We start from the raw sequence: 12772 nt of genomic DNA, 5'->3' as shown, positions 1-12772 counted from the left end.
GCTCAGCTGAGCTATTTTAGTGCCTGAGGTGGAGGTTATGGAGCCATCTTCACCACCCAGGGCCAACTTTGCTCAAACCATTTGAGCCATAGCTGTGGGAGGGGAAGAGAGAAAGGGGAGGGGGTAGAGAAGCAGACGGGTGCCTCTCCTGTGTGTCCTGACCAGGAATCAAAATCGGGACTTCCACACACCAGGCAAGCTCTGAGCCGCTGAGCTGACCAGCTAGGGTCTCATTCAGCATTTCTCAACGCTGTTGGTTTTTCAGCATAAGGTGCATCTCACTTCACTGTGTCCATAATCAAATGTGTTTTCTTTTGTACATGTGTGTGCATCTGTCCCAATGCATGTGTTTGTTAACTTTAACGGCCTTGAGTTACAACCATCCGGTTCCACACATGGTTGTGTACAGAGTTGTGGGGGGGAGGAAGGAAAGAGGCAGACATCTCCCCCCACAAGCCTTGCTGACGGGCCCCCCTCCCAGAGGCCCTGGTGGGCTGGAACGCACGACAGGTGTGATGATTTGCGGAAGTGGGAATGTCTCAGCCCTGACGAATCAGGTAACCCAGCCGCGTCTGCCCTGCCAGCGCCCTGGCTGGGGGGAGACCGTGTCCCGCGCCGCACCCTGAAATCTGTGAACACCGGATAGTGCTGCAGAGGTGGGGTCTCTCTGTCCACTGCCCCCAGCCACCCAGAGCCGTCCTGGGTGTGTGGCAGGAAGGGATGACCCCGAGCCGTCCTGGGTGTGTGGCAGGAAGGGATGACCCCGAGCCGTCCTGGGTGTGTGGCAGGAAGGGATGACCCCGAGCCGTCCTGGGTGTGTGGCAGGAAGGGATGACCCCAGAGCCGTCCTGGGTGTGTGGCAGGAAGGGATGACCCCGAGCCGTCCTGGGTGTGTGGCAGGAAGGGATGACCCAGAGCCGTCCTGGGTGTGTGGCAGGAAGGGATGACCCCAGAGCCGTCCTGGGTGTGTGGCAGGAAGGGGTGACCCGGAGCCGTCCTGGGTGTGTGGCAGGAAGGGGTGACCCCGAGCCGTCCTGGGTGTGTGGCAGGAAGGGGTGACCCCGAGCCGTCCTGGGTGTGTGGCAGGAAGGGGTGACCCCGAGCCGTCCTGGGTGTGTGGCAGGAAGGGGTGACCCAGAGCCGTCCTGGGTGTGTGGCAGGAAGGGGTGACCCGGAGCCGTCCTGGGTGTGTGGCAGGAAGGGGTGACCCCGAGCCGTCCTGGGTGTGTGGCAGGAAGGGGTGACCCCGAGCCGTCCTGGGTGTGTGGCAGGAAGGGGTGACCCCGAGCCGTCCTGGGTGTGTGGCAGGAAGGGGTGACCCCGAGCCGTCCTGGGTGTGTGGCAGGAAGGGGTGACCCCGAGCCGTCCTGGGTGTGTGGCAGGAAGGGATGACCCCGAGCCGTCCTGGGTGTGTGGCAGGAAGGGGTGACCCCGAGCCGTCCTGGGTGTGTGGCAGGAAGGGGTGACCCCGAGCCGCTCTCCCTCACACGCCCTTTCATTTCTGCTCGGTGGTCGGTGCCGTTTCCGAGTCTTCAGGTGGCGACATGTTCATTCTTCGTTGACTCTGGGTCTCCTTTAAGACCAATGTCTGGACACACAGTCTCCGTCATTCTGCTTTTAATAGCGCATTGCCCGATTCGTGTAATTACACAAGATAAATTCTCAAAATGCCTTTCTGGTGGCCAGTCTTTGATGCCTGTCATCACATAGTCTGTCCATAAAATGATTCTTTCCGAAAAGACACGTCCCGGGCATTCTAACTTTGGTTGTAACCTGCGGCCTGGCGTGTTACACTGTGTGGAACCCTCCCCGAATGGAGGGTTTTTAAAGCAGCCCCAAGTCCTTACAGAACACCAGAATATAATCAACTCCAGAGTTGGCCTTTCTTCCTTCCTTCCTTCCTTCCTTCCTTCCTTCCTTCCTTCCTTCCTTCGGAGGCAGGGAGGCAGAAAGACTCCTGCATGTGCCCCAACCGGGATCCACTTGGTAAGTCCCCTACAAAGTGATGCTCTGCCCATCCGGGGCTGCTGCTCGGACAGCTAAGCTATTTCGGTGCGTGAGGTGAGACCATGGAGTCATCCTCAGCACCCGGGGCAAACTCGCTGGAACCATTTGAGCCATGGCTGCAGGAGGGGAAAGGAAAGACAGAGAAGTGAGAGAAGGAGGGGTGGAGAAACAGATGGACGCTTCTCCTGTGTGCCCTGACCCAGCATTGAACCCAGGACTTCCACATGCTATAGGTCCACGCTCTACCTCTGAGCCAGCCGGCCAGGGCCATGCTTTTCTGAGAAAGAACTGAGAGGACTGGGCAGGAGGGGGGCCGTGGTACAGAAGGAAGGCCTGCGGGACTGCAGGGTCCACGGGCCGGTCCTGGGGATGCAATGTCCCCGGCACACCTGCCGGCAGGCCAGAGGACCATCACCGTGAGTCGGGTGAATGGATGGACTCCTTGCAGAAGAACGCGCCCTCAGTGCATGTTATGACACACAAGAGAGGTGAGGAGAGATGGACTTGGGAACAGGGGGCATCTCACGGGGCATCGGGCCACCCACAGCATCTCACACTGTAAACGACACCACCCCAGTAGCCGGGTTCAGTATTGGCCCAAGGAGCCCTTCCAGCCCTGTCCAGCAGAGGTCTATTTCTGCGGGTCTGGGACTCACCCCAGAGACAGGCCTAGGGAACGTGGGCTCTGGGCACCTGCCTGCTGCCACAGTGGGCCACGTGGATGGACTCAGGTCCCCGGGCATGGCAGCTCCCAACAGGCCCTGCCACGGAGAAACACGGCCTCCTGGCGAACACAGGGCAGGCACGGCTGCATGCCTGTGCTGGGTCAGTGCCCCCAACCCCCTTCCTCCGCTGGGCAGCCAAGGCGTCGGCCCCCACTCACGAGAGCAACTGCGAGCAGGGCTTTAAAACGGCAGGTGGGCCTGACTCAGTGACCACTCCGGCCACTGCCTGGTGTTCGCGGTCCCGGTGTGAGACACCCACCGTGTTTGCCTTGAGTTAAACAAATTGCAGGCCATCCCCACCTGCTCCCACCTGAGTGACAAGGCCATCGAGGTCTCGGGGTCCTGTCCCCACAGGGATGCCCCTGCTGGGTCCCCGGCAGTCCGCGCAGGGGATGCCGGACGAGGGTCCTGCTGCAGAGGGAGGGGCCGTACGTTGCGAGTGGGCCCGGGTGCCCTGGGGGTTAGTGAGGGCTGACAGGGAGGCTGCGTGGTGTGCAGGACCAGGAAAGACCTCGTGACCGCAGGACTTGACCGGACCCAGGGTTTCCCCGCGTCCTGTCCAGCTGTTCCCCAGGAACCCCAAAGGGAGGTCGCATCCTCCATGTTTTACAAGAGAAGAGACCAAGGCAGGGCGAGGGGCAGTCAGGAGCCCCATACTGGCACATGGACACCAGGCTGGGCACTGGAGTCAGAGCCCCCTCCCCCCCCCCCCCCCCCGCTGCCCAGCTTGGACGTGGGCTCAGCAGCGAGCGTGGAGCGCACCAGGGCTTGAGCAGAGAGGCCAGTGCTCGTTCAGGGCCATGACAGCCAGCAGACGGCCACAGGGCCCGAGCAGGTGTGCCCCGTCCAGCCATCCTTCCGAAGGGCTGCCTGCCACGTGCGGGTCCAGCCCCAGCGGCCTTCCCGAGGCCCCCACCCCCACCCCGGGCTGCCTTCCACTCTCAGACAGGGGTCCTCTTTACTCTCATTCATTTTATCCTCAGTCAGACTGTGGTTCTTGGTCAGAAATTTGGCAAGCCCCCTGCGTGTGAGCGGTGGCCTGGACAGTGGTTTCGAGCCCGGGTTCGGACCAGGTGGTCTTGGCCCAGTTTCTCACGTCCCCCATCCCCCTCACCTTGGGTTATTGGCACGTGTGGTCTGTACCTCGGTTTCCCCATCTGTAAACTGGAGAAGTGTCATCATGGGCTGTGGAAGTAGTAAGGACCGGTCATGTGTAACCATCCAGAGGCATGTAGCACAGCGCCCCCTGCCCGCGGCTGTGAGTACTTGCCTCGTATCTCACACACACACACACACACAGAGCCGTCATTGATCTGAGTACCGTTTACATACATAGCAAGGAACAGAGACATCCGACGTGACGTGGAGAAGTGTAAGAGGAGGGTTTAACATCAAGCTTCTAACCCCCCCGGCTCCCCCCCACCCCCAGACTTTTAAATCTGCCGTCCCCCCGCTCCGTTACTGTCGTCCTGAACAGAATCCCTGGAGGTAGAGATTTGGCTCTGGGCTCGGACAGGCCTGGATCAATCCTGAGCTCTGTGAGTTCCAGTGGTGGCTGGGTCTCGCCTTTCCCTGCGTGGGGTTCTTTCTCTAAAAGGGGGGCAAGGAAACCTCCCTCGAAGCATAAATTGAAGACGTCAAGGGAAGCCTGTAAAAGCCCTCACTAGCATGGAGCCGGGCACCCGTGACAGTGACAATGACGGTGACTGTGGCGGTCATTGTCAAGTTGTCATAAAGACGTAATATAAAAATGACTCCCGAGAAGTCGCACTGTGCAGAGCTCCCATGGGACCCCTTTGGCGGGGGTGGGGGAGGCGCTGTCAAAGGTATCCGTTCGGGGCAGAAACGGCCAAGGTGAGCACACGGACCAAGAAGAAGCTCTTGCCGGGACATTCAGATTTGGGGGAACCCTTTATGAGCAATAACTCCAGAACTGACTTTGGGGGGGGGGAGAGGCAGATCGCTGGTTTCCCCGGGCCCCGACTTGGAAAGGGTGGTCTCAATCACCCGAGCTCCGCGCGGGACCTGGGGGCGGCGGTACCCGCACAGCCACGCCTCTGAGTGCCCACGCTGGGCTCCGAGCAGCCCAGGCCGGCCCGACGGGGCCGAGCCCACACCTGACTCTGGGGCGGGACGGCCAGGGGTCAGAGTGAGAGGCAGGTGCAGAGCAGCACTCGGGCCTGGATGAGCCGACCGCCATGGACGCCTCGGGGCCTGGATGAACTGCCCGCCGTGGACGCCTTGGGGCCTGGATGAACTGACCCGGCGGACTCCTCGGGGCCTGGATGAACCGACCGCGGCAGACGCCTCGGGACCTGGATGAACCGCCCGCGCAGGACGCCTCGGGGCCTGGATGAGCCCACCGCCCGCGCAGGACGCCTCGGGGCCTGGATGAGCCGACCGGTGCAGGACGCCTCGGGCCTGGATGAACCGACCTGCGCAGGACGCCTCGGGTGTTTCTTCCCAGATGGAAAGCCTGGGCCAGAGGCACGGCCCCAGGGGAAGGGCCAGCCCGCCCCCCTCCCGAGTTCTGAAGTGGTGTCAGGATTGAGTCCGATTCTTCTTTTCTTTGTTTTTTGTTTCGTTTTTTTGGAGCTCTGCTTCAGAGACTCTCCTTAATTGGAGAAATCCGTGGCTCCCAACAGTCCCGGAAGCCAGCTCGGACGGGAGGGAGTTCCGTGCCCACCTGGCTCTCGGACGGCTGTGCCAGCTCCTCCCAGAGGGCTTGAGAGAGAAAAGCCTGCTTTGTGGATTTCGTGAGAGTCTCCGGGGATAATACCGAGCGGCAGGCACTCCTGACTCTGACCTCACTCGGGGGACACTGACCCCCAACGAAGCCCCGTCCAAGCCCTCTGCTGGGCTCACTCGGGGGACACTGACCCCCAATGAAGCCCCGTCCAAGCCCTCTGCTGGGCTCACTCGGGGACACTGACCCTCAATGAAGCCCCGTCCAAGCCCTCTGCTGGGCTCGAGGCTGAACAAAGACGACCAGATCCTCACTCACAGAAATAACTGACCTGAGAAGCACAAACTGCATGTCTTTATAATGACCAGGAAAAAGAAAAATGATTCTTTCTTTCTGTTCTCTAAAATAACTTCCCAAGTGGGAGGAGGGGCTGTTTTTACGTTGCGCTGTAATATATACACCGCACAGAAAAGGTGGGGGGTGTTTTATTGCTTCAGACTCGTTTTAAAAACGTCCTCCACTTTCTGTGGGCAGTGCATATTTTTTGTACAGTCTTGAACCATATTCTTCAGGTTTCCTTCACATTCATCTTTACCTACAAAAAAAAAAAAAAAAAGGAAGAAAAATTGAATAGAAATAAAAGCTGGCTTTATATTATGGTGGGTCTTGGCTGGCCGAAATCTTAACACTTGTGGTTCCCATCATAACCATGTAAAATATCTAAGCCACATACCTGTGTCATACATGCTTTGAAAGCAGGAACACCGAAGTATTTTGCAAAAATGTATGGCTCACAGAAACGAGCGGTCACGCCCCGAGCCCGGGGGCCGGGGACAAGCCTCGCACAAGGTCACGGGGCCAGACGGGACGGTCAAGCGCCTTCCCTCGCGGGTTCCGACCTCGATGTGTTCACAGGGGCTCACCTGGAGCAGTGGGTTAAGGAGGGTTCCGAGGCCGTGTCTGGCGCACTGGGATCAGGCGTGAGAACCTTCCCGCCACAGAAAGCGGGGAGCGGCACGCCTCGTCAGCCCCGTCCAACTGGTGTGTCCCTCATGGATAAGCTGATAGGAGGAGGGTCAGAGGGCCCACTCACAGGGCCCTGGCCAGCAGGTGGCAGGGGAGGCGGGGGCAGAGCGAAGAGAGGACCCTGAACGGGGGAGAGCCCGGGGCCCACAGGGCATGAAGAAGACGTCAACACGGAGATCCAGGCAGAGACGGGACGAGACCCACAGCGACTGCTCACTCGTGAAGGCGGGAATGAACCACCTCGCCCACGGTCAGCATTGCTGTTCACGTGTCAGAGCGGTGCCGCGTGTCCCAAAGCAAGCGCCCTAGCATGTGACCACACAGGTCACAGAAGCGGGAGGGGTGGCTGTCTCTCCTGAGAGCCTCGGCTGCTTTGTCCTGAGGTCATGTCCACGCGGTGACCGCTGGAGGAAGCCTGTGGGTTTGGCCGTACCGGGCGCCTGCCAGCCGCTCGGCCAGTGGACGCCTGCATCCTCCATGCCGAACGTGGTCGTGTCCATGCAGTTCAGATGACACTTTTTTTTTTTTTATTGTCTGTTCGTCCTTAAGTACGTCAAGAAGGACACCTAGCCGTGTGGCTAGAGATGGGCCAGAGTCGGGGTCTGGGTTCCAGGTGTGTCACGAGCCCGGGGGTGGGACCCAGTCTCCTCACGCAGTCCGTGAAGACCTTGGACGGTTGACCTCTGCAGACACGTGGAGCCCTGAATTCAAGAGCAGAATGACTCTGCTCGGCCTCTCCTGCCTCACCGACGTTGGTGAGCCGTCGGGCATCAGTCGGGCACCACAGTCTGGCTGCCCGTGGCCGTGGGAGCCCTCCCCGGACGCCCCACCCACCGAAGATAGACTGACGCATCTGTCCGCCTCTTCTCCGCTCCCCAAAACGCGTCTTTGTCAGACGCCTCCCGTTGGAGACGGCTTCCAAATGGGAAACAGTTGCAGCTGCTTTGAGCCCTTTTAACCCTTTGCTAGGATTCCACACAAAAAAATAATTGATGACTGATTGGCCCATTAACCTTTAAAAAAAAAAAAAAGTTTGACAGCCCGGACTTGTGTAATGAGGAGGGCTTCCTTGTGAAGTCGGCCTCATGGCTGAGTTGCCTGCCCCTGAGGAGGCAAAATTAGCCCCACGGGGCATCGTCTGCATAGAAACTGGACGCAATTAGTGTAATATCCGGTATTATTAATGTCACTGGGAATAATTGGGAAGGTTGGTTTCGACAGGTTCATGGTGCTAAAATACTATTATAGTGGGCCTTGCCACAGCTAACCGTTAAACACGGAAAACTGTTTAAATCCCTGCGAGCCCAATCACAAAACTTTATTAAGCGCTGAAGGCCCTGGAATGTCGCACTCACTGGGCAACAAGGCCCCCGGCTTCGCCTCCAAAAGGCCGTGGGTGGGTGGGTGGGGCGAGGCCTTCGGTTTCCGCTGTCCGTGGGGGGGGGGGGGGGCAGGACGGGTGGGGGGGGGCTGGAACGTCCCTGGATCCTCGCGTCGTCTCTCAGAACCAGGGACGCACTTTTCGTGCGAGACGTCCTCACGAAGTCTCTACAGTCGGAATTCTCTTTAAACGGAAAGAATTAAAAATAGAAGCCGCCGAAATGGCCGTGAAGAGTCAGTTTGCGTCCGTGAGGTGGAACCGCAGACAGTGAAAGGTGACGAGGGTCCGTCCTTGCTGTCCGGGGCTTGTTCCTCACGCCTGTAACACGGGGCGACCGGAGGGAGGCGGCCGGTCTATCTTTCTGACTGATTGGCCTCAGGCTGCCCAAGTCCAGGTTTCTCTCTCTCTTTGTTTTTTAAGCCGGTTGCTGATGACTAAAACACCATCTCAGAGTCTCCTCCTAATGCCGTGGGTCCCCTCCGGTCCATCGGGGGTCCCGACAGGCTGTGCCGGACGATGAAAACCCTCTCTGAAGGTGTTCATGTCTGTCTGTGCAGAGGAAGGCAGGAAGCCGGGTCCAAAGATCCGCTGTTTGCTTGATGAGCGTGGTCGTCCCTGCGGCCGGCCAGATGCGTGAGCCAGGGTTACATGCAGAGACGGTCTGGGTGCCGGGTGACCTGAGGCGACCAGGCAGCGGGCTGGGGGTCTTTTCTCCATGGTTTCGTCAGGACTGGGGCTGGAGGTATCAGGAGCCCATAAAAGGGTTTAGGCCAAACACGGGAGGTGGGGTGTGTGTGCAGTGATTGCTCATACAGCCAGCTGCAGGAGGGTCACCTGCCCCCAGGAGCCTGGCCAGCCCCCTCCCTGCGGCACTGTGCTGGCCAGCGGCTTCTCACCTCGCACAGGTCGCGGCCACGACCACAGAGGTTTGCTTTCCCCGGAGAAGGACTCACAGATCATGTGACCCCAAGGAGAACAGAGCAGAGTGGGCAAGAGCGTCACATGCTCTGACTGTCCTGGCATAGGTGGGACCACCCCTTCCCCCTGTGCTGACCAGTCACCGGTCAGGGAGCCAGAGACCTGGGGAGATGGCCGCTGGGAAGTCCCCAGCTTATAACCACCACATCCACTGTACCATGTCCCAGGAACCGTGGTGACAGCAGGGGAAATATTTTCCAATAGCCAGGCATCGCATCCTTTGCCATTCCCCAGACGTGACCAGTTAGAAATATGACTCTAGTGACACGCTGATTAGAGATTTTTGGGACAGCTGCTTTTGAATGAGCCACCACCTTGCTCTTGTGACATTAGGAGTCAAGAAAAATAACAACAACAAAAAAAAAAAGGTCAGTGGGAAGTGGAGAGACCCTGCCGGCCCCCACGGGACACCCTACAGGGTCTCTTTCCTCAGTGTTCATGTTTTTAAGAAAGGGACAAAGGGCAGAGCTGGCCACTTTGAGAGGAAAACAATGAGATCAAGTCTGCAGAGCCGTCATGCCCCCTGACGTCCAAGTGGAGCCCAGGAGGACTGGTTCTCTGTGTCTGTTACTCCACCGCAGTGGCTCCCATTGTAAAGAAACAAAGTATCCCTTCATGGAAGTCATAGGTAACATGATTAAAAATGCCACTGATCTGTAAGGCTGGTTCTTTTTTTTTTTTTTCTTCCCTTGGGAGGCAGAGAAAGTCATGGTCAGATATAATTCAGTTCTGAGATCCTAACTCGATCTGTAGGTATTAATGTATTAATCTCTCCCTCCCAATCCCCCACCCCCAAAAATAAGCCACATAAAGAGGGTATCCAGGGAAACACGATGCCCGCAGCGTAGGACAGCCCCGTTTGGTGGTGGTCTCGTAGAGGGCCGGCAGCCAGACTCCACACACCAATTTTCATCCCTTCCTCAGGAAGTGAGGCGGCCCAGCTGCCCGGATCCTTGTGAAGGCATCTTCTCCACCCCGGCCTGGAATCCAGGAGATGGCAGGGGGGCCCCTCTCCCTTTTCTCCCCCCCCCCCGCCCCGCCCCACCTGCTGCACAGTGAGCTGGTCCCCCTCTCCTGGTGGCACGAACGGTCACAAGCAGAGTTCAGCGAGCAGCCGGGGAATGGGAGAGGCGACCTCACCTCTTTACACGCGGGGGGGCCATTGCTGGACGACGCATGGACCAGGCTGGAGGGAGTGCCTCCTGCCCGTAGGCCGAGACGTGCAGTTAGAGCAACAACCCCCAAAAGGACTCTCCATCAGTGTTTCCCTGCGGACGGAGCCACCTCTGGGACCGAGGGGCCTGGGGCGCGGGTCTTGACGTTGGCACCTGTCCTGTGACGTGGGGGGACCTTCGTGCTGCATCACACACCGTACAGCATACGTGCACAGGTTGTCACGGTGATTACAGAACGTAGGGCGCGAGAAGTACTGGTACCCTGGGTTTTCGTTCGTATCTATTATTTCTATCGTGTGCTTTTCCAGGTTCAAAGTTACCCCACAGGACTTCCTTTAAAAAAAAAGAGGCACGCTGGCCACTTGGAGGGGGGAAATATTGATGAAACGAGTTTTACGTGGTTCTTACCTGGATGGGAAACTTAGAGGATCCTTCAGGCCTGTCTCCCCCGCTGACATTTCCAGTCATAAGTGGTGTCCACCCAGCTCGGGTCACAGGACGTCCTGTGTCCGTCTGCCCTTTGCTCGTTGAGCCGTGTTGGTGTTTCATTGGAAGCAGGAGAACCAGCCGGGGTTTCCTCTTGCGAACAAGGCATGAAGCCCTCTCCTGGCGCCCTCGTGAGCTCCCGGGTTAACCCATCGCCCCCAAACGCAGTGTGGGCTTCTCCCTTGACCCCCCGTCACAGGGGACGGCAGGTTTCCCGTGATCCTTTGGGGAATTATTGGGCTTATGCCTAGTCCTCTGTGTCTCTATTTCATAGATGGAGAGAAAGAGATTTTAAAACAAAAATATTGAAATACGATTTCTGTTTGATCCTACTGTTAATAGGAATGCAGTTAACCTTTCGTCATACTGGTCTGATACTGGTCTGATTCCTTGCCGTCGTTACTTCTCAGAAGGCGTGGGTTGCTTGGGGTTTCCTGTGGGAGCAAGTGTCTAACCAAGTGATGGTCAACCTGGTCCCTACCTCCCACTAGGCGGCGTTCCAGCTTTCATGGTGGGTGGTAGTGGAGCAACCAAAGTATAAATAAAAAGATAGATTTAACTATAGTAAGTTGTTTTATAAAGATTTATTCTGCTAAACTTAGCGAAAATCCAACATAAAGTACTTGGTAAGTAATTATTATTATATGCTTTAACTTGCTGTAACTCTGCTTTATAAAGTTTATAAAGTAAAGTTACTTCCCTACTTTATAAATCACCATGACTGTGGATCCGGTGGGCAGTTAGAAAATTTTACTACTGACAGAGATACAGAAGTGGGCGACAGGTGTAAAAAGGTTGACCACCCCTGCTCTAACCCAGGGGGACAGACAGGCCTGGGTCTATCTTTCCAGTCCCTGGATCTGCGTTTCCCTGTTTAGTGTCGCTGCGCTGGCTGGGTCGTCGGTGAGCACCTTTGCCTTGAGCACCCTTTAATGTGAAATGATCGCTTCTAACGTTTCATCATTAAGAATAATGATTCAGCTTGACCAGGCAGTGGCACAGTGGATGGAGCCTTGGACTGGGATGCAGAGGACCCAGGTTGGAGACCCCAAGGTCGCCAGCTTGAGCATGGGCTCATCTGGTTTGAGCAAAAGCTCACCAGCTTGGACCCAAGGTCGCTGGCTCGAGCAAGGGGTTACTCGGTCTGCTGAAGGCCCGCGGTCAAGGCACATATGAGAGAGCAATCAATGAACAACTAAGGTGTTGCAGTGCGCAACCAAAAACTAATGATTGATGCTTCTCATCTCTCCGTTCCTGTCTGTCTGTCCCTGTCTATCCCTCTCTCTGACTCTCTCTGTCTCTGTAAAAAAAAAAAAAAGAAGAAGAATGGTGAGGTGTGGGGTTTGGTTGGGTGCTCATGGTCCAAGGTCAGGGGTTTCTCTTCTGTTCCTACTCTGATAAACGAGTTTAATCCTGTTACTTTTCCTTATTTAAATTCTTTCCCCTCTTCTGGCTTGGAGGGCACACATTCTGTTTCTTGTGTAGCCTGTGAGCTTGATGTCCCGAACCCTGAAGTCCGTTCTGTGCTCCCCCCCTGGGGACCGGTGCAAGGTTCTGGGACGTGTCTCCTCCCGTGTCCTCCACTCTCGTTTCTCTCGTAAACTAACTCCCCAAATTAGACATTCTTTTCTGGGAGGTTTTTGTTGTTTGTTTTGTTTTGTTTTTTGAGAGAGAGAGAGAGAGAGAGAGGAAGAGAGGAAAGGAGAAAGATGAGAAGCATCAGCCCATAGTTGCAGCACCTTAGTTGTTCATTGATTGCTTCTCATATGTGCCTTGACGGAGGGGGGGCGTCTCCAGCCAAGCCAGTGACCCCTTGCTGAAGCCAGTGACCTTGGGCTTCAAGCCAGCAACCATGGGGTCATATCGATGATCCCGTGCTCAAGCCAGTGACCTCACACTCAAGCCAGAGATCTTGGGGTTTCAAGCCTGGGTCCTCAGCGCCCCAGGTTGACGCCCCTATCGCCACTGCGCCGCCACCGGTCAGACTTAAATCAGACATTCTTATGAGAAGTAGTATTTGATGTCATTTTTGTTTCGATGTAGCTACATGTTTCACTTGGTATTTGCTCACCAGCCCTCCCCAGCTCCAACCTCTCTAGAATCTTCTGACATGTGCCTTCTCGTACCTCCTGCAGTGAGGGTCTGTGGGGAATCGACTCTTTTCTTTCTTTCTTTCTTTCTTTCTTTCTTTCTTTCTTTCTTTTTTTTTTTGTATGAAAATACCTTCATTCTCCTCTCTTCTTGAAAGAGGGAATTTCTGGGTTCCAGTTCTAGACCTTCTTTCTCTCAGCACGGGGAGGGCATCACC

General features: G+C 56.6%; 1 protein-coding gene across 8 annotated transcripts in view; it reads left to right on the top strand.

Moving 5' to 3' along the window:
- The window catches only part of AGAP1 (ArfGAP with GTPase domain, ankyrin repeat and PH domain 1), a 520801-nt gene that overhangs the window by 441918 nt on the left and 66111 nt on the right, over positions 1-12772 (top strand). The window lies entirely within an intron of this gene.

This window comes from Saccopteryx bilineata, chromosome 5 (genome assembly GCF_036850765.1).
Source record: "Saccopteryx bilineata isolate mSacBil1 chromosome 5, mSacBil1_pri_phased_curated, whole genome shotgun sequence".
Taxonomy (NCBI): Eukaryota; Metazoa; Chordata; class Mammalia; order Chiroptera; family Emballonuridae; genus Saccopteryx; species Saccopteryx bilineata.
Note: the sequence above shows the minus strand (reverse complement) of the source record. Positions and strands in the feature narration are given on the sequence as shown.